This window comes from Oncorhynchus clarkii, chromosome 8 (genome assembly GCF_045791955.1).
Source record: "Oncorhynchus clarkii lewisi isolate Uvic-CL-2024 chromosome 8, UVic_Ocla_1.0, whole genome shotgun sequence".
NCBI lineage: Eukaryota > Metazoa > Chordata > Actinopteri > Salmoniformes > Salmonidae > Oncorhynchus > Oncorhynchus clarkii.
This window is the reverse complement of record NC_092154.1, coordinates 25,367,402-25,390,390: the sequence shown is the minus strand read 5'-3', so window position 1 is coordinate 25,390,390 and position 22,989 is coordinate 25,367,402. Positions and strand designations below refer to the sequence as shown.

At 43.0% G+C, this 22,989-nt stretch overlaps 1 protein-coding gene across 1 annotated transcript in view; it reads left to right on the top strand.

Annotated features, from left to right (window-relative positions):
• Positions 1-20,892: 20,892 nt before the first annotated feature.
• The window catches only part of LOC139415168 (calcipressin-2-like), a 136,812-nt gene continuing 134,715 nt past the window's right edge, over positions 20,893-22,989 (top strand). Inside the window, exon 1 of the mRNA XM_071163048.1 lies at positions 20,893-21,187. The gene's annotated coding sequence lies outside the window, so the exon portion shown is untranslated. The remainder of the gene's footprint in view (positions 21,188-22,989) is intronic.

Genomic DNA, 22,989 nt, shown 5'->3' with positions numbered 1-22,989 from the left:
GGTCCGACCCCTCAGGACACAAGTAGGCCCCCTGACCCCAGGCCCCCTGACCCCAGATACACTCCAACCATCTACATCCCCTCAAAGTCAACTCTTCATTTCCTCATCAGAAACCACAGGACTTCCCTGAACCGGAGGAGTTCAAAACTTTAAGTACTGGACCAACCATGTTTACCTTAAATTAAAATGTGATATTTACCTAAAGATGAAGGGGATACTCTCAAGTCAGTCTTTAAACTTGGTGGGGCACTGTAAAAACATGGAAAGGGAGTGAATTAGATATTTTAGGGCAAACCCAAACCCGCCCTTCACACACAAGAGTTGTTGCTGTAGTATGTCTCTTGCATTTTTCATGCCTGTGTCTGGCCTCCATTTTATTAGCCTCCTATGAGAGCCGGGCCGGAGTGCGTCAGCTCAGGCTTTCGACAGAGTTCTAATATAAAATGAATGACACACTGCGCTGCGGGGGGAGGGGGGACATGACATTCATCACTGCAATTACCCTCCTTGTCAGCGAGTGCAGTCATTCCATTAGCTTGGTCCACAAGTGGCACATTTGGTCACAGAGGATAGTAATTGCCTTTTGGTTTCCTTAAATTGAAGACCAGAACCTGTGTACTGACTCTCTACTGCCTGTGCCATCTAGTTAGTGATTGAGGGAGTTGGTTAGTATCTCAGACAGGACTGAATTCTAGAGTCACTACATTCTATAGCTAGAGGACCCCTGATATCTCCAGGAGTGATAATTATATTTTTTGTCTTTATCTGTTGTCTAGTAAGGTCTATTTGTTAGCTAGGGCCATCTACTTTAAGTGCTGCCTGTTTTCCCAGTAGCCTACTTGGTGTGCGAACTGCTGACTGCTCATAACTTGTTGACTGCTGACTGCTCACACACCTGTTCATAGCCCACCTGTATACAGCCCATCTATCTACCTCATCCCCATACTGTATTTATTTATTTTGCTCCTTTTGCACCACAGTATCTCTACTTGCACATCCATCTTTTGCACATCTACCATTCCAGTGTTTAATTGCTATATTGTAATTACTTCGCCACCATGGCCTATTTATTGCCTTAACTCCCTTATTTGACCTAATTTGCACTCACTGTATATAGACTTTGTTTTCTTTTTTTCTACTGTATTATTGACTGTATGTTTTGTTCATTCCATGTGTAACTCTGTGTTGTTGTATGTGTCGAACTGCTATGCTTTATCTTGACCAGGTCCCAGTTGCAAATGAGAACTTGTTCTCAACTAGCTTACCTGGTTAAATAAAGGTGAAAAAAAGAAATAATAACTTGCAGATGATTGTTGACACATAAGGGGCAGGGCAATTGTTGACTTGTTTTGGTAATCAATGGATGTATTGGAAGGGGAGTGGTTTCTCCTCTCCTAGGCAATCAAAAATTTGTTACAGGGAGGTAGAATCCAAGATGGCATAGCAGTCAGACGTCTTTTGTCCTTGTCTTGTTGTGTTCCGGGTATATATCTTTTTATATATTTTTCTTAGCATATCTTTAACTTCAAAACACTCTCCTGCAACCCACCTCACCCAATATGGTGCGGATCTGTTTTTTTCTAAAGTATTATTCACCTCGAATCCGGAATCCCCCAAACAGAAGCTAGCCAGCTCACTAGCTACTAACCACTGCTAGCGGTCATCAGCTAACCTTTAGCTCGGAAAGCTTTTGCCAGTTTGTACAACGCGACTCAAATCAGAGCATACCGGACCTCTTTTCTCTCCATACCCCCGGATTCCTACCGCAAGCTCTGGACATTTTCACCTGGATCTTCGCAGCTAGCTAGCTGCTATCCGAGTGACTACTGGCTAACGTCGGTCCCGGAGCAAGCACCAATTAGCCTGGAGCTAGCCCATGCTAGGCATTTTTTCCCAGCTAGCTAAAGAGGCCAATCAGTCACTCCTGGGCTACAATACCCAAACCCCTTCTACTGCCGGTACGGGGCACGGAACCCTTCCGATCCTTCAAGGCTGGACTACGACGTAATCTGCTCGAGGGGGTACTCAACTGACCTCTACATCACGATGTCCCCTGAATGCCCATCCGCTAGCGGCGGTTAGCCCGCTAGCCGCGGCTCGCTAGCTGTCTAGAGCATATTGTACTGTTTGCTGTATAGAACCATCAGCAATTTTTTTGGGCCACTATACCTATTTTGCCAATTGGACTTGGCCCCCTCTGCTACTCGGAACCCTACTAATCCATCACGACTGGTCCGGAACCCTACTAATCCATCAAGACTGGTCCACCTCCGCACGAGGAGGCTAAAACAGACTTTCCTCTGTTGAGACGTCCCTCTAAGGCCCTTCTGCTAGCTTGCTAGCCCCGGTCTACTAGCTTGCTATCCCCGGCCTGCTAGCTGTCGGAATCGCTGTGTCTCCAGCCAGCCCAACCACTCACTGGACACCTATGTTCACCCGGCTACACATGCCTCTCCCTAATATCAATATGCCTTGTCCATTACTGTCCTGGTTAGTGATTATTGTCTTATTTCACTGTAGTGCCTCTAGCCCTGCTCAATATGCCTTAACCTACTATGTAGTTCCACCTCCCAGATATGCGGTGACATCACCTGGTTTAAACGTCTAGAGTTAATATCTCTCTCATCATTACTCAATGCCTAGGTTTACCTCCAATGTACTCACATCCTGCCATACCTCTGTCTGTACATTATGCCTTGAATCTATTCTCTCACGCCCAGAAACCTGCTCCTTTTACTCTCTGACCTGAACGCACTAGACGACCAGTCCTGATAGCCTTTAGCCGTACCCTCATCCTACTCCTCCTCTGTTCCTCTGGTGATGTAGAGGTTAATCAAGGCCCTGCAGTGCCTATCTCCACTCCTTCTCCCCAGGTGCTCTCTTTTGTTGACTACTGTAACCATAAAAGCCTTGGTTTCATGCATGTTAACATTAGAAGCCTCCTCCCTAAGTTTGTTTTATTCACTGTTTTAGCACACTCTGCCAACCCGGATGTCCTATCCGTGTCTGAATCCTGGCTTAGGAAGGACAACAAAACCCCTGAAATTTCCATCCCTAACGATAACATTTTCCGACAAGATAGAACTGCCAAAGGGGGCGGTGTTGCAATCAACTGCAGAAATAGCCTGCAGAGTTCTGTCTTACTATCCATGTCTGTCCCAAACTATTTGAACTTCTACTTTTAAAAATCCTTCTCTCCAGAAACAAGTCTCTCACCGTTGCCATAGGCCACCCTCTGCCCCCAGCTGTGCCCTGGACACCATATGTGAATTGATTGCCCCCCATCTATCTTCAGAGCTCGTGCTGCTAGGTGACCTAAACTGTGACATGCTTAACACCCCGGCAATCCTACAATCTAAGCTTGATGTCCTCAATCTCACACAAATGATCAATGAACCCACCAGGTACAACCCCAAATCCGTAAACTCGGGCACTCATAGATATCATCCTAACCAACTTGCCCTCCAAATACACCTCTGCTGTTTTCAACCAAGATCTCAGCGATCACTGCCTCATTGCCTGCATCCGTAATGGGTCTGCGGTCAAACGACCACCCCTCATCACTGTCAAACGCTCCCTAACACACTTCACCGAGCATGCCTTTCTTATCAACATGGCCCGGGTATCCTGGAAGGATATTGACCTCGTTCCATCAGTAGAGGATGCCTGGTTATTCTTTAAAAGTGCCTTCCTCACCATCTTAAATAAGCATGCCCTATTCAAAAAATGTAGAACCAGGAACAGATATAGCTCTCTTTCATATAGTTTTAGATTCCCATAGATTGGAAAGCTGCCACAGTCATCCCCCTCTTCAAAGGGGGAGACACTACACCCAAACTGCTACAGACCTATATCTATTCTACCCTGCCTTTCTAAGGTCTTCGAAAGCCAAGTTAACAAACAGATTACCGACCATTCCGAATCCCATCGTACCTTCTCCGCTATGTAATCTGGTTTCAGAGCTGGTCATGGGTGCACCTCAGCCACGCTCAAGGTCCTAAACGATATTATAACCGCCATTGATAAGAGACATTACTGTGCAGCCGTATTCATCGACCTGTCTAAGGCTTTCGACTCTGTCAATCACAACATTCTTATTGGCAGACTCAACAGCCTTGGTTTCTCAAATGATTGCCTCGCCTGGTTCACCAACTACTTCTCTGATAGAGTTGTGTCTCAAATCGGAGGGCCTGTCTCTATGGGGATGCCACAGGGTTTAATCCTCGGGCCGACTCTCTTCTCTGTATACATCAATGATGTCGCTCTTGCTGCTGGTGATTCTTTTATCCACCTCTACGCAGGCGACACCATTCTGTATACCTCTGGCCCTTCTTTGGACACTGTGTTAACTAACCTCCAAACGTGCTTCAATGCCATATAACTCTCCTTCCGTGGCCTCCAACTGCTCTTAAATGCAAGTAATACTAAATGCATGCTCTTCAACTGATCGCTGCCCACACCTGCCCACCCGTCCAGCATCACTACTCTGGACGGTTCTGACTTAGAATATGTGGACAACTACAAATATCTAGGTGTCTGGTTCGACTGTAAACTCTCCTTCCAGACTCACATTAAACATCTCCAATCCAAAATTACATTTAGAATTGGCTTCCTATTTCGCAACAAAGCATACTTCACTCATGCAGCTAAACATACCCTCGTAAAACTGACCATCCTACCGATCCTCGACTTCGGCAATGTACAGTGCCTTGCGAAAGTATTCGGCCCCCTTGAACTTTGCGACCTTTTGCCACATTTCAGGCTTCAAACATAAAGATATAAAACTGTATTTTTTTGTGAAGAATCAACAACAAGTGGGACACAATCATGAAGTGGAACGACATTTATTGGATATTTAAAAATGTTAACAAATCAAAAACTGAAAAATTGGGCGTGCAAAATTCTTCAGCCCCCTTAAGTTAATACTTTGTAGCGCCACCTTTTGCTGCGATTACAGCTGTAAGTCGCTTGGGGTATGTCTCTATCAGTTTTGCACATCGCGAGACTGAATTTTTTTTCCCATTCCTCCTTGCAAAACAGCTCGAGCTCAGTGAGGTTGGATGGAGAGCATTTGTGAACAGCAGTTTTCAGTTCTTTCCACAGATTCTCGATTGGATTCAGGTCTGGACTTTGACTTGGCCATTCTAACACCTGGATATGTTTATTTTTGAACCATTCCATTGTAGATTTTGCTTTATGTTTTGGATCATTGTCTTGTTGGAAGACAAATCTCAGTCTCAGGTCTTTTGCAGACTCCATCAGGTTTTCTTCCAGAATGGTCCTGTATTTGGCTCCATCCATCTTCCCATCAATTTTAACCATCTTCCCTGTCCCTGCTGAAGAAAAGCAGGCCCAAACCATGATGCTGCCACCACCATGTTTGACAGTGGGCATGGTGTGTTCAGGGTGATGAGCTGTGTTGCTTTTACGCCAAACATAACGTTTTGCATTGTTGCCAAAAAGTTAAATTTTGGTTTCATCTGACCAGAGCACCTTCTTCCACATGTTTGGTGTGTCTCCCAGGTGGCTTGTGGCAAACTTTAAATGACACTTTTTATGGATATCTTTAAGAAATGGCTTTCTTCTTGCCACTCTTCCATAAAGGCCAGATTTGTGCAATATACGACTGATTGTTGTCCTATGGACAGAGTCTCCCACCTCAGCTGTAGATCTCTGCAGTTCATCCAGAGTGATCATGGGCCTCTTGGCTGCATCTCTGATCATTCTTCTCCTTGTATGAGCTGAAAGTTTAGAGGGACGGCCAGGTCTTGGTAGATTTGCAGTGGTCTGATACTCCTTCCATTTCAATATTATCGCTTGCACAGTGATACCTTGGGATGTTTAAAGCTTGGGAAATATTTTTGTATCCAAATCCGGCTTTAAACTTCTTCACAACAGTATCTCGGACCTGCCTGGTGTGTTCCTTGTTCTTCATGATGCTCTCTGCGCTTTTAACGGACCTCTGAGACTATCACAGTGCAGGTGCATTTATACGGAGACTTGATTACACACAGGTGGATTGTATTTATCATCATTAGTCATTTAGGTCAACATTGGATCATTCAGAGATCCTTACTGAACTTCTGGAGAGAGTTTGCTGCACTGAAAGTAAAGGGGCTGAATAATTTTGCACGCCCAATTTTTCAGTTTTTGATTTGTTAAGAAAGTTTGAAATATCCAATAAATGTCGTTCCACTTCATGATTGTGTCCCACTTGTTGTTGATTCTTCACAAAAAAATACAGTTTTATATCTTTATGTTTGAAGCCTGAAATGTGGCAAAAGGTCGCAAAGTTCAAGGGGGCCGAATACTTTCGCAAGGCACTGTAATTTATAAAATAGCATCCAACACTCTACTCAACAAATTGGATGCAGTCTATCACAATGCCATCCGTTTTGTCACCAATGCCCCATATACTACCCAACACTGCGACCTGTACGCTCTCATTGGCTTGCCCTCGCTTCATACTCGTCACCAAAACCACTTGCTCCAGGTCATCTACAAGTATCTGCTAAGTAAAGCCCCGCCTTATCTCAGCTCACTGGTCACATTAGCAGCACCCACCCGTAGCACACGCTCCAGCAGGTATATCTCACTAGTCATCCCCAAAGCCAATTCTTCCTTTGGCCGCCTCTCCTTCCAAATCTCTGCTGCCAATGACTGGAACGAACTTAAAAAATCACTAAAGCTGGAGACTCTTACCTCCCTCACTAGCTCTAAGCACCAGCTGTCATTGCAGCTCACAGATCACTGCACCTGTACGTAGCTCATCTGTAAATAGCCCATCCAATCTACCTCATCCCCATACTGTATTTATTTATTTATCTTGCTCCTTTGCACCCCAGTATCTCTACTTGCACATTCATCTTCTGCACATTCTACCATTCCAGTGTTTAATTGCTATATTGTAATTACTTTGCCACCATGGCCTATTTATTGCCTTACATCCCTTATCCTACCTCATTTGCACATGCTGTATATATATTATTCTACTGTATTATTGATTGTAAGTTTGTTTACATCTCTTATCCTACCTCATTTGCACATGCTGTATATTTTTCTACTGTATTATTGATTGTATGTTTGTTTATTCCATGTGTAACTCTGTTACCTGGTTAAATAAAGGTGAAATAAATAGGTGTGCTCTTCACCTCTGATAGGCAATCAAATCAAATCAAATGTATTTATATAGTCATTTTTATATCAGCTGATATCTCAAAGTGCTGTACAGAAACCCAGCCTAAAACCTCAAACAGCAAGCAATGCAGGTGTAGAGGCACGGTGGCTAGGAAAATCTCCCTAGAAAGGCCAAAACCTAGGAAGAAACCTAGAGAGGAACCAGGCTATGAGGGTTGGCCAGTCCTCTTCTGGCTGTGCCGGTTGGAGATTATAACAGAACATGGCCAGGATTTTCAAATGTTCATAGATGACTAGCATGGTCAAATAATAATAATAACAGTAGTTGTCGAGGGTGCAGCAGGTCAGCACCTCAGTAGTAAATGTCAGTTGGCTTTTCATAGCCGATCATTATGAGTATCTCTATCGCTCCTGCTGTCTCTAGAGAGTTTTCCGGTGAACAGATCAGGATTCCATAGCCTCAAGCAGAACAGTTGAAACTGGAGCAGCAGCACTGCCAGGTGGACTGGGGACAGCAAGGAGTCGTCATACCAGGTAGCCCTGAAGCATGGTCCTAGGGCTCAGGTCCTCCGGGAGAGAGAAAGAAAGAGAGAATTAGAGAGAGCATACTTAAATTCACACAGGACACAGGATAAGACAGGAGAAGTACTCCAGATATAACAAACTGACCCTAGCCCCCGACACATAAACTACTGCAGCATAAATACTGGAGGTTGAGACAGGAGGGGTCAGGAGGCACTGTGGCCCCATCCGATGATACCCCCGGACAGGGCCAAACAGGAAGGATATAACCCCACCCAGACAAGGCAGAGTATAGCCCACAAAGATCTCCGCCACGGCTCAACCCAAGGGGGGGCGCCAACCCAGACAGGGAGATCACGTCAGTGACTCAACCCACTCAAGTGACGCAACCCTCCTAGGGACGGCATGAAAGAGCACCAGTAAGCCAGTGACTCAGCCCCTGTAATAGGGTTAGAGACAGAGAATCCCAGTGGAGAGAGGGGAAACGGCCAGGCAGAGACAGCAAGGGCGGTTCGTTGCTCAAGAGCCTTTCCGTTCACCTTCACACTCCTGGGCCAGACTACACTCAATCATATGACCCACTGAAGAGATGAGTCTTCAGTAAAGACTTAAAGGTGATCGTAGCGTACGTGTAGGTATGTACGGCAGGACCAAATCAGAAAGATAGGTAAGGAGCCTATCCTGTAATGCTTTGTAGGTTAGCAGTAAAACCTTGAAATCAGCCCTTGCCTTAACAGGAAGCCAGTGTCGGGAGGCTAGCACTGGAGTAATATGATCAAATTTTTTGGTTCTAGTCAGGATTTTAGCAGCCGTATTTAGCACTAACTGAAGTTTATTTAGTGCTTTATCCAGGTAGCCGGAAAGTAAAGCATTGCAGTAGTCTAACCTAGAAGTATCAAAATTATGGATTAATTTTTCTGCATCATTTTTGGAGAGAAAGTTTCTCATTTTTGCAATGTTACGTAGATGGAAAAAAGCTGTCCTTGAAACAGTCTTGATATGTTCGTCAAAAGAGAGATTAGGGTCCAGAGTAACGTCGAGGTCCTTCACAGTTTTATTTGAGACGACTGTAAAACCAAGACAGAACCAAGACAGAACAGCAGCCTCTGGTAAAAATTAAAGCAGGAAGCACCAGTGACTCGGTCTATAAAAAAGTGGTCAGATGAAGCAGATGCTAAACTACAGGATTGTTTTGCTAGCACAGACTGGAATATGTTCTGTGATTCTTTCGATGGCTTTATCAATAAGTGCATCGAGGACATCGTCCCCACATTGACTGTACTGTACGTACATACCTCAACCAGATGCCATGGATGACAGGCAACATTTGCACCGAGCTAAAGGGTAGAGCTGCCGCTTTCAAGGAGCGGGACTCTAACCCGGAAGCTTATAAGAAATCCCGCTATAACCTCTGACGAACCACCAAACAGGCAAAGCGTCACTACAGGACATAAGATCAAATCGTAATACACCGGCTCTATTACAGACTACAAAGGGAAGTATAACCAAGAGCTGCCAAGTGACACGAGCATACCAGACGAGCTGAATAACTTCTATGCTCGCTTCGAGGCAAGTAACACTGAAACATGCATGAGAGCATCAGCTGCTCCGGATGACTGTGGGATCACGCTCTCCGCAGCCAATGTAAGTAAGACCTTTAAACAGGTCAACATTCACAAGGCCTCTAGGCCAGATGGATTACCAGGATGTGTACTCCGAGCACGCGCTGACCAACTGGCAAGTGTCTTCACTGACATTTTCAACCTCTCCCTGTCTGAGTCTGTAATACCAACATGTTTCAAGCAGACCACAAGAGTCCTTGTGCCCAAGAACTCTAAGGTAACCTGCCATGAAATGCTTTGAAAGGCTGGTCATGGCTCACATCAACACAATTATCCCAGAAACCCTAGACCCACTCCAATTTGCATACTGCACCAACAGATCCACAGATGATGCATTCGCTATTGCACTCCACACTAACATTTCCCACCTGGACAAAAGGAACACCTATGTGAGAATGCTACTCAACACCATAGTGCCCTCAAAGCTCATCACTAAGCTAAGGACCCTGGGACTAAACACCTCCCTCTGCAACTGGATCCTAGACTTCCCTGACGGGCCGACCCCCAGGTGGTAAGGGTAGGTAACAACATATCCGCCACACTGATCCTCAACACGGGGTGCCCTCAGGGGTGTGCTCAGCCCCCTCCTGTATTCCCTGTTCACTCATGACTTCATGGCCAGGCACAACTCCAACACCATCATTAAGTTTGCTGACGACACAACAGTGATAGGCCTGATCATCGACAACGATGAGACAGCCTATAGGAAGGAGGTCTGAGACCTGACCGTGTGGTGCAAGGACAAAAACCTCTCCCTCAATGTGATCAAGACAAAGGAGCTGATTGTGGAATAGAAGAAAAGGAGGACTGAGCGTGCCCCCATTCTCATTGGCGGGGCTGTAGTGGAGCAGGTAGAGAGCTTCATGTTCCTTGGCATACACATCACCAACAAACTAAAATGGTCCAAGGACATCAAGACAGTCATGAAGGTTTTACAGCTGCACCATCGAGAGCATCCTGACGGGTTGCATCACTGCCTGGTATGGCAACTGCTAGGCCTCAGACCGCAAGGCACTACAGAGGGTAGTGTGTACGGCCCAGTACATCACTGGGTCCAAGCTTCCTGCCATCCAGGACCTCTATACCAGGCAGTGTCAGAGGAAGGCCCTAAAAATTACAAAAGACTCCAGCCACCTTAGTCATTGACTGTTCTCTCTGCTACCACACGGCAAGCAAAACCGGAGCGCCAAGGCTAGGTCCAGAGGCTTCTAAACAGCTTCTACACCCATGCCATAAGACTCCTGAAAAGCTAATCAAATGGCTCCCCAGATTATTTGCACCCCCTACACTGCTGCTACTCTGTTATTATCTATGCATAGCCACTTTAATAAGCGTACCTGCATATCCATAATTGCCTCAATTACCTCGACACTGGTGCCCCCCACACCTTGACTCTGAACCGGTAACCCCTGTCATGACTGTCCTGATCAGCTCAGGTTACAGGAGACCACAACCCTACAGATTATCTCTCAACCCCAACAGAGGAGGAGAGATCTAGGGGTCTGAAGATGTGGGGATTTTATGACCCCTCTCAGGCCACAGACAAATTCCTTTGTCCTGTTACTATGCAGAACCAGCCTCAGAACATTAAACATGAAATAAAGGGACTTTGGAACAATGGTTTCTGTCAGCCACAATGGTAGTAATGACGATAGATGGAATATGAAAATGTATTTGTCATTTTTGTTTTGTTATTTAAGGTTAATAGATGACGTCATTAAGATAACATTGTAACGTGAAGAGTTTTCCTAGTATATGTTTGATGTTTATACATTGTACGTTGTGTGGAAAATGTCCAAATCAAAGGGAATGTTTTGGTAAAGAGGAAATGTGAAGTTAGTTGTCTAAAATTGGATTTGAGAAAAACCTAGACCTTGCTCTTAACTTCTTGATCCTACTTGAGACGCAGATGTCTCAACTAGGCACCTGGAAATGCAAATGCGCTACGCTAAATGCTAAATGTACTCGTTAAAACTCAAACGTTCATCAAAATACACATGCAGGGTATAGAATTAAAGCTACACTCGTTGTGAATCTAGCCAACAAGTCAGATTTTTAAAATGCTTTTCGGCGAAAGCATGAGAAGCTATTATCTGATAGCATGCAACACCCCAAAATGCCTGAATGCGACGTAAACAAAAGATTTAGCATAGCCGGCGATACACAAACGCAGAAATAAAATATAAAACATTCATTACCTTTGACAAGCTTCTTTCTTGGCACTCCTACATGCCCCATAAACATCACTATTGGGTCTTTTTTTCGATTAAATCGGTCCATATATACCCAAAATAGCCATCTATGGAAGCTGTGTAATTCAGAAAAAAACATTGTTTTAAAACGCAGCGTCATTTTTTTAAATTAAAAAAGTCAACGATAAACTTTCACAAAACACTTCGAAATACTTTTGTAATCCAACTTTAGGTATTAGTAAACGTTTATAATCTATCAAAATGATTACAGGCGATGTGTATTCAATAGCTCCTCGTCTTCAAATCAATGGCCGACAATGTGCACTTCAAAACATCCTGGCGGAGACCGGAAGAAATGGAATCCAGTTAGTTGGATTTACCAACAAAAAACTCCCCGGATAATGACGACAATGGCGACATCATGTGGAATCTGTAGGAATTGCATGCAGGTCCATAATTAATTTTGTGCCCTTTTAACAATCCATGAAAGTGACGCATGGATATTATTTTTAGCTTTCAGTGAGCAGTTTTTCTTGCGCTTTTCGATGAAACACACGATCTGTTATAGTCACAGCCGTGATTTAACCAGTTTTAGAAACTTCAGAGTGTTTTCTATCCACACATACTAATCATATGCATATACTATATTCCTGGCATGAGTAGCAGGACGCTGAAAAGTTGCGCGATTTTTAACAGAATGTTCGAAAAAGGAGGGGGTAGGCTTAACAGGTTTTAACTTGGTACGCCCAGATAATTACGCCCACTTCTGACCCAAGGGAATAAAACCTGTGAGTAAATCATTTACAGACAAGACTACGTGACCCAAGCTGCAGCCAAGGTCTAAAAAGTCAACGAACCCAGAATGCAACACAAGTTTGAAGACCAAGAAATCTTTTTCTACCCAAGCTACGGATGAGTAGCTGTGTCTGAGCAGGTGAATTCAAGCCGGACCCCCTAGCATCCAATCCCAGCGAATCGTGGTATCTAAACGGTTTCATTCCTATGCTGTGAGCTCTGAGCTATAGAGCTGTCTGTCCTCAGAAGACCCCTTCCAGAGCAAGGGTGAGGGAACAGACTCCTAAGCCAAAAGGACACTGACATCATGAAGACGACCAGAAAGGTGCGCCGGAGAAGTGCGTCATCGAGCAGCCTGAACGGTCCCTTGAACGGTCCGCGCAGAGAATCCTCGGAGGTCTCCCCCACGTAATTACATTATTATATTCTGACCCATAAGAGCGGCAGTTTGGGGCAAGGCTAGGGTTAGAATAGCATAGTTGACAAATTCACCCAAATGTATATTTCTCTCGTGTACATTCTTTTTTCTCTCTCTCTTTGAAATCCCCTTTTTGGGTAACACGCGCCATAGTGTGTTGGCCCGTTATACCAAGTTCTAATCAATAGCCTATAATGTGTTTTGTCTATGTGTATCTTTTATCATCATTTTAGCTTTTTAGTAAATAAATATTCAACTAAGATTGGTGTGGTACGAACTCATTGGTGAGACCCGGGTCCGTGCAGATTCACGGACTATACGACGTTCAGAACGAGATTGTAGAGGTAACTGGTTAATTAGCGGCTGTTATAAAATCGATATTCTGATATTCTTTGAGTTCATTTGGGAAATATAAACTCTATAAAAACTATTTTTCCCATGGTGCCCCAGGTTAATGAGTTAATAATTGCTTGATACAGTTAATCACTTTTAAATATTTGATGAGCAACAGTTGTCATATTAACTAATACAACGTCACGACACCCCTGTATATGGCCCTGCTATTGTTATTTACTGCTGCTCCTTAATTATTTGTTTTTCTTATCTCATGTCCAATCAATAGAATTTACCACAGGTGGACTCCAATCAAGTTGTAGAAACATCTCAAGGATGATCAATAAAAACAGGATGCATATGAGCTCAATTGAGTCTCATTGCAAATGTTCTGAATACTTATGTAAATAATGTATTCCTGTTTTTATTTTATTTTTTTATAAATGTGCTAATTATAACCTTCTTCTGCTTTGTCTTTATGGGGTTTGTGTGTAGATTGATGAGGAAAAAAGTGTATTTAATCAATTTCAGAATAAGGCTATAACGTAACAGAATGTGGGGAAAGGGTCTGAATAATTTCCGAATGCGCTGTACTTTATTGAGGAAAATTGTACTTACTATGCCTGTGATATGTGTGTCCCACCTAGCTATCTTAAGATGAATGTACTAACTAAGTCACTCTGGATAAGAGCATCTGCTAAATGACTAAAATGAAAAATATCACTCTCTCCCTCGCTCTTCTCTCTTAAAAACAGACTAAATATTTCATGCGCCACATGCAGACAGTACGCTGCTGCAGTATACATGGATACGTTTGAGAGCATTAGTAAATTATGCTATTTCTCATGCTGCTCCAGTGAGGGAGCTTGAAAACCAGAGCACGTATTTTGCCACTTGACATTTTCAGGAGAGGAGAACTTTATTTCTGTTTCTGTGACAGGTCAAGGGGTCGTTAGGCACATTCAATATCACAAGGTAAACTGCAGCAATGGTTAGACTGCAGGCCATCTCGTGAGGCAATGCCTTTCATAGCTTTCAGTGAGGATGGTATGTTTTGCTATGGAAAGGTTGAGTGAAAATATATGGCTGTGGACCATTATTCTAGGTAATGACAGCTAACTCCAGGTTAGAAGCAGTAGCCTTTCTGATCTATTTTCTTATGATGCACACCATGCTCTTTGAAGTTGGTGGCACTTTAGAGCACGACTTTCAATCTCTAAGTACGGATTGGTTTGAAATGACAGGTTGAAATCCATTCACTGCTCTCAACGTAAAATGAAAACATTCAAAGCAATCCAAGCTTCCCTGTTCATGTGACTTTAACATAGTATAGGTCTGTCTTACGCCCTTTGCTACGATATATATATATATATATATATATATATATATATATACAGTGCCTTGCGAAAGTATTCGGCCCCCTTGAACTTTGCGACCTTTTGCCACATTTCAGGCTTCAAACATAAAGATATAAAACTGTAGTTTTCACTGTCTTCACTGTTGTGAAGAATCAACAACAAGTGGGACACAATCATGAAGTGGAACGACATTTATTGGATATTTCAAACTTTTTTAACAAATCAAAAACTGAAAAATTGGGCGTGCAAAATTATTCAGCCCCCTTAAGTTAATACTTTGTAGCGCCACCTTTTGCTGCGATTACATCTGTAAGTCGCTTGGGGTATGTCTCTATCAGTTTTGCACATCGAGAGACTGAAATTGTTTCCCATTCCTCCTTGCAAAACAGCTCGAGCTCAGTGAGGTTGGATGGAGAGCATTTGTGAACAGCAGTTTTCAGTTCTTTCCACAGATTCTCGATTGGATTCAGGTCTGGACTTTGACTTGGCCATTCTAACACCTGGATATGTTTATTCTTGAACCATTCCATTGTAGATTTTGCTTTATGTTTTGGATCATTGTCTTGTTGGAAGACAAATCTCCGTCCCAGTCTCAGGTCTTTTGCAGACTCCATCAGGTTTTCTTCCAGAATGGTCCTGTATTTGGCTCCATCCATCTTCCCATCAATTTTAACCATCTTCCCTGTCCCTGTTGAAGAAAAGCAGGCCCAAACCATGATGCTGCCACCACCATGTTTGACAGTCGGGATGGTGTGTTCAGCTGTGTTGCTTTTACGCCAAACATAACGTTTTGCATTGTTGCCAAAAAGTTCAATTTTGGTTTCATCTGACCAGAGCACCTTCTTCCACATGTTTGGTGTGTCTCCCAGGTGGCTTGTGGCAAACTTTAAACAACACTTTTTATGGATATCTTTAAGAAATGGCTTTCTTCTTGCCACTCTTCCATAAAGGACAGATTTGTGCAATATACGACTGATTGTTGTCCTATGGACAGAGTCTCCCACCTCAGCTGTAGATCTCTGCAGTTCATCCAGAGTGATCATGGGCCTCTTGGCTGCATCTCTGATCAGTCTTCTCCTTGTATGAGCTGAAAGTTTAGAGGGACGGCCAGGTCTTGGTAGATTTGCAGTGGTCTGATACTCCTTCCATTTCAATATTATCGCTTGCACAGTGCTCCTTGGGATGTTTAAAGCTTGGGAAATCTTTTTGTATCCAAATCCGGCTTTAAACTTCTTCACAACAGTATCTCGGACCTGCCTGGTGTGTTCCTTGTTCTTCATGATGCTCTCTGCGCTTTTAACGGACCTCTGAGACTATCACAGTGCAGGTGCATTTATACGGAGACTTGATTACACACAGGTGGATTGTATTTATCATCATTAGTCATTTAGGTCAACATTGGATCATTCAGAGATCCTCACTGAACTTCTGGAGAGAGTTTGCTGCACTGAAAGTAAAGGGGCTGAATAATTTTGCACGCCCAATTTTTCAGTTTTTGATTTGTTAAAAAAGTTTGACATATCCAATAAATGTCGTTCCACTTCATGATTGTGTCCCACTTGTTGTTGATTCTTCACAAAAAAATACAGTTTTATATCTTTATGTTTGAAGCCTGAAATATGGCAAAAGTTCGCAAAGTTCAAGGGGGCCGAATACTTTCGCAAGGCACTGTATATATATATATATATATATATATATATAAGCTGATGTTTTTTCTAAAATAAAATCTCTTCACACTTCCCACAGGAACGATGGGAGAAACCGGATTTAGTATAGAATGTCTTGGAAGTGCTCGTGGCATTTAGACGAGGCCCAAACCAGTGCCCAAGAAGGTTAGAAAAACAGACATTATGTTTTGGTCTTCAGAACACACACTAGAGTAGCTACTACAATATTGCTAGTATTTCTTCTATGAATCACTTGTCTGTTCACCTCCAGCTAAGTAGTACTCAATCTGTCAGACACTGAATAAGGCTGGCTTCGCATTAGCATGAAATGGGTATTTAGGCATCGGATTGAATATGGCTTCAATGTTTTATTTTGGGGGTTGTTTTGTTGTACACCAGTAAAATAAGCAGTGAAAGCTATTTGTGAAGATCAAATTGTTTACAGTAAGTGAGCTGATCGATGAGCATGGTATAGAACAGTCTGGCCTGGTGATGCCTTCTAAAGGGCATGCAATCTTCTGTCTCCCCTCTGGCTGTCTGCTTTTAAAATGTCACCCCTCCAGGCCATTAAAAGCAACAGTTGGAACAGGAACTGGCTAGACTGAACACAGTTTATAACACACAACATAAGAGTCACTTTCACAAGACAATAACTTATGGGAAAGTTCAATAACTTCTTCCAATTGCAAAATGTTATTTTTCTCAGTGAAACTGTTCAATGGTTTCAATCATGTTAGTCCAACATACTTGAAACTTCTTCAGGAGGAAATTAAGTCAATGTCACAAATCCTCCTAGCCAGTGCCTCAAATTGACATCTCAACACTTGAGTGCCCTTCAGCTTTCTGAATGAGGGGCATTGCCAATATCACATAGAGCACAGGCATATTGCTTAGCCTGGTGTGTCTTAGCCTGTCCTCCAGCCTCCTGCTGTGTCTGTGTGATTCTGGGGTGGTGGCTGGCTCTGTGTTTGTATTGTTCATTTGGCTGTGCTGCGTTGTTGCGTCTAAATGTCAACCCTCCGGGGGCCTGGCTAGGTCATCGGTGGTAAACCCAGAGGACAGACCGGCCAGGGGCGGCGTGACGTTAGCTGGGAAAAGATCAGGACATGGGGAGACGTTCCCAGCTGCACAGCAGTTGGACTGACCTTTGACCCCCTTCCTTAGGACTAGAAACACAGTCATACACAATGCATATTAAGACTCACTGAAAAGAAAGGACATTTCCAGTATGTGGAATGAACTATCTTCTGTCCTTGAGTATGTGCCTCTGTATTAAGTCAAACAACAAAAGTATGATTTGTCAGTTGCATTGAACAGTCAGGCTACAAAGTTAGCCTTAGCTGTAGCCTAATAGCACTGACTCAGTGGAGAGCATCCTAGCATCCTACATCTCAGTGGTGAATTCACACAGGAGGCTGCTGAAATGTTCACTTAGCCAGGGTATGGCGGCGGGAGGGGAGGAGAGAGAGGGGAGAGGCACAGAAATAACTCTGGGGAGCGTGCCGTGCATGACACTCCCATATTTCATTTTCCCCCTCCGCCAGTCTAATTTGATTCAGATGATTTTAGGAGATTGGCCTTGAGCCTGCGTCACTGACACAATGCCCCGGTATGACTCACAGCAGTCACAGGGTGCTACTGAACACAGCAGACACCCCACTGCTGATGCTTCTGCCCCTTCTCTTTCCCTGGTTCTCAGGCTGTTTCCTTTTTGCATTCCTTCTCTTTTCCCAACCTTTTTCTTCTGTTATCTTTATGTCTCTTTCCCTTGACCCCTGTTTGTTTTTCTCTCTCAATCTCACTTTGTAGTCGGAGTATTGTGCCGTTTTAGCTGTGTATGTAAATGCAAGGGGAGGTAAAATGCCACATTAGAATCCAACGAGCACCAGTCCTATACACCTTTCATTTCCTCTCTTTTTGTTGTGACAGTTATGGAGTAGCAGGGAATGGAACCTCCATTGTGTCTAATAACCTGCTGAAATGCTAACAAAGAGAGCATCTCAAAGGATCGTCTCTCCGTAAGAGAGACAGAACAAAAGGATGACTGGATCCTATCACATTACCTCGAGTGTCTGTTACTCTCTCTCTCTCTGTGTCTGTTAGGTTAGTTTGGCATCACTGTGTTGTCTGGAGAAATGAACATGTTAATAATGTATTTTCTTAATTGTATCTACAGGTGGTATGCCATAATGAACTCCACATGTTTGTTGACTTGATTTTATTCAGGTATGATTTCACGCTCATGGACCCGTTGCCTAAACCTGTACGTTTGCAGACCAGTTTCTAATTTCATGGGACTTTGAAATCATAAATGAGTTTGAATACCAATATTGAAGTCTCTTAAGTGAAATACTGTAGCGTACCAATACCTCATACCTATCCTTGTCTCCTCTCCCAGAGCAATCTCCCTTTGGTAGGGACCCAGCAGCCTGCCACATGAGGGTGCTGTGCTCTACAATCCTGCCCAAACCCCTGACAAAATAAAAAAAGACAATGGGATGGTTTTATTAATTGAGCTACTTTCAGGAAGTTATTTTAAAGAAGAGCTCAGTAAAAAAAGTGATGATATTTTAAAGCACTTACGTAGCATCCTATATATTGATTATTTTTCTGAAAATGCAGGAGAGGGTGGAATGGTTTTCAAATGAATTGGCCTTAAGATGATTAACTAATTTCTCCTCCCTTCATTTATCCTTTTCACGCATCCAAGAGTGGTTTTAACCCCATGTACCTTCCTGCCCGGTTCAACCCGATTATGTATTTGTACAGACCAGTGGCGGTCAGTGCCGTTTATGATGAGGGAGAACAATTCTTTTTTTCATGAGCAAAAACTGTTCAACTGTCTCTCTCTCTCTCTCTCTCTCTCTCTCTCTCTCTTTTAGTCAACTACTCACCACATTTTATGCACGGCAGTGCTAGCCAACTGTAGCTTATTCTTTCAATACTAGATTAATTCTCTGATCCTTTGATTGAGAGGATAACATGTCAGTTCAGGCTGCAAGAGCTCTGATAGGTTGGCAGATATCCTCCAGAAGTTGTCATAATTATTGTGTAAGTCTATGGAAGCGGGTGAGAACCAAGAGCCTCCTATGTTTTGTATTGAAGTCAATGTTCCCAGAGGAGGAGAGAAGCTAGCTGTCCTCCAGCTACACCATGGTGTGACCCTACAGAGTGCTGTTGAGGCTACTGTAGACCTTCATTGCAGAACAGTGTTTTTTAAATCAATGATTTGGTGACGTTAATATATTTAGCATAGTATGGTCCTCCCTTCCTTCTCTGAGGAGTGTCCACTGGTATAGACATTGATCAGTATTTTGTGATGTAATAAAATATAAGAGTATCTGTATTATTCTGATCCACACAGAATATTAAATGCACAGGGCATGAATATGAAACTTAGATATTGGCTAAATGCACTGCGTTATTGCCATGTACCCTACTTACCATCATATGACATCATACATCACTTTATGAATAGTCTAAGGTTGCTTTGTTCAATATTGCTTTGCCTATAATATTAAGACAATCCTATAACTGGGTTGTCTTAATAAAGACACTGATATTTTTTACACCGTTTGATGTAGGCTGAAGTTGACCTGTTCTTTTTGGTATTATAGACCATTTAAGCATGCCAGCAGCATACCATCCGGCTTGCTTCTGAAGCTAAGCAGGGTTGGTCCTGGTCAGTTCCTGGATGGGAGACCAGATGCTGCCGGAAGCGGTGTTGGAGGGCCAGTAGGAGGCACTCTTTCCTCTGGTGTAAAAAAATAAATATGCCCCAGGGCAGTGATTGGGGACACTGCCCTGTATAAGGTGCCGTCTTTCGGATGGGATGTTAAATGGGTGTTTTGAATCTCTTAGGTCATTAAAGATCCCATGGCACCTATTGTAAGAGTAGGGGTGTTAACCCTGGTGTCCTGGCTAAAATTCCCAATCTGGCTCTCAAACCATCACGGTCACGGAATAATCCCCAGTTTACAATTGGCTCATTCATCCCCCACCTCCCCCCTGTAAGTATTCACCAGGTTGTTGCTGCAAATGAGAATGTGTTCTCAGTCATCTTACCTGGTAAAATAGCGGGGAAAAAATAAATAATATTCAGGCCCAGACTACTCTTAAATGCTGAAGCTATTCTGAAATGTGTGTGTGTTCATTGATGTAATTATAGTAGGCCTACAAAGGGCTTCCATCGATCGGCCCCTGAGATCACCAGTAATGGCCATTAGTGGACAGTGGCCTATTGTAATAGTTATGCATCTGCCAGGTCACAAGTTTAGACTTGTTTACAAGAGGAAAGATGCCTGCCTAATGAAATGGTCCTATTGAAAACATTGAGTGAAGATAGAGGTTGATTAGATTATAAAGTTAGGCTACTGGACACACACTTGAGTGTGTCTGGCAAAAGAGATTTCTAACCTCAAGGGTCTTTTCCTGGTGAAATACATTTTTAAAAATGTGACCAACCATGTTTAATAATTAGATTTTTAAAATAAATTATTGATAGCCTGTCATCAAACGCAGTGACAGTCTGGTTATGCATTTCAAAATGGTGATGAATCATTACCTATAGGCCTATAACACATGCATGGCAGCTGTTTCAAATGTCAGTGTTCAATGAACAAACATGCTCAGAGTTCAAAGGGCTAAAATATCCCAGACAACTGCCACCTATGAATGACACCAATCATTAGCTTACCGAAACAAATACGTTTCTTGCACTGGCATCTGATTGTCAAATATCGACTGCACATTATTTGCGTGGCCTATGACCGCAGTAAATGTCATCAGACATGTTTGATTTGATTCTACATGAAGCCAGCAAACACCACACCAGCCTGCAAGTGCGCGCGAAAGAAAGCGCTGACGTTCATTTGTAGTTATTTTTTTAGACCCTCCGCTCCGGAGTAGCCTAGACTATTGGTCAAATAATGCCCCCTGTGGTGATAGCTGTATTTCATTACTGGGTAACACAAATATAATTTGGATGCAGCAGGCCAGTCATTGGTGAGTCAAGCTGTCTGCAAAAACGTCAGGATAATATCGGCTCGCAGCTGGAATGCAAGGTTGATTCACGAAGAAGAGTTAGGAGGTAGAGGCAACGCTGAAGACACGCCAGTCCGACCGATACACACTGCACATACAGGTAGAGAGAAGCGATGGCGACTCCGGTTTCGCAGATCGCGTTTCTGTGGAAAATTGACAGTGATGCAAAGTGTCGCTTGCGTTGCATTGAAGCTATGGGGTGTGGATAGGGTAAAGTCAGCGGGTGAGAAAGTGCTCTAACTTGCGAGAGAACGAGTTTGAATAGAGGTTAGCCTACATTTGGGATTTTGTTAGCGATGCAACTGTGCTGACCTGCACAATTGGCTGCTTTGAGAATAACGTATGCTATGCTATATTATTTTTCATATGTATAAATCTGTTTAGTTTACCTTCAATTTATGTTGCTTGGCAATTTAGAGGTGATGTTACTCCACTCCCCCAATGTAACCCCTAGGATGCTTTAGTGACATTGACCGTTCTGAGACCGAAATACCAGCTGTCAATGCACTCACCTTCTTTAAACATGATAGACAGTCACCATTGAGTATTTTGTAACATTGCAAGCAGAATGGATTTATTGGCGAATACTGCTGCAATTGAATGTAAGGTTTAAGAATACTTGTCTATTTGTCTATAGACTACTTGTCTATTAATCTTGAATTATTATTATTATTATTATTCAATATTCAACAGCCTCCATGAAAAGTACATGTAGCCTATTAGTATCCGACCTGAGGTGGGCTGTCAGGTATGATTCGGCAGTGCTCGACTTGGACCGAAATAGATGCCGGTACTCGTTTTGGGTGCGGGGCTGTTTATATTAAGGTGCAGGAGCTCCACGATACTTTTGAACTAATATTCTGTAAGAGGAACAGGAGCTCAAGCCATAGAAAATGTGAGGTGCTGGAAGGCTACTCATGTCAAGCGCAGTGTTCGGGTGTTTTTCTCTTTCCCATGAGAACGTTGTGGTATTCTGACAGCAAAAGCGCGGGCCCTCCAGACATTTTCCCCTCTGACATCAACAGGTTGCTCTTGGTTAAACCTCTGCAGATATGACTCATTGAAAGTCTGAACGAGTATGTTTGCCTCATATTGTTGCTTTCCTGTGCGGTGTGGATGAGACATTCCTGATCTAACTGTTGCATAGACAGTCAGTAACTGGTTGGATTTTGTAATTACTGTGATATAAAGCATGCCTTTTCAGTGCTTGTGTCGCATACGGTCATAACATTCAGTAATCAATATCGCACTGCACTTTATTATAGATAATATGAACTATTGAATCCTACATGTTTTTTGTTGTTGTTGCACATTGATACGATGGTACGTTAGTGACCACATTCATCAGGTGGGTTTCTGAGCTAAAGTTTATCCTTGTCAAGCCATGTGATGCTGGCTACATCACCACCACTATCATCCATTACTCTGTCGGTGCTCTGATAAGCATGTGTTTACCATCCAGCCATGAGGTCAGTGAAATGGAACTAGTGACAATTGAAATATTCTACAATGGGCCAATCAATAATGCCTAATGATTTTAACAATTTACCTCGTGGTTTGTCGAATGTTCCTTGCTGCTTAGTTAGCACTAGTTAGTTTGCAGAACAGTAATTCGATGGTCAATTGATTGTGGTCCATTGGTTGCATTGATAATGAGATAATTTACATTAAGCCTTGTTTATCATTCAGGTTATTTGAAAACTACAGTGCTTAATATATTGAATCTGAATCCATCATATTTCATCTGAAATGATGAGTGAACAAGCATACAGGTGACAGACTGACTGACTGACAGACAGACAGCACATCAAAGGCTGACTCACAGTTCTGAATGCATGAATGGAATACTGTGTCTGATTCATTCTATTCTCTAGGCCTGTTCCACTCTGACTGTCAAACACA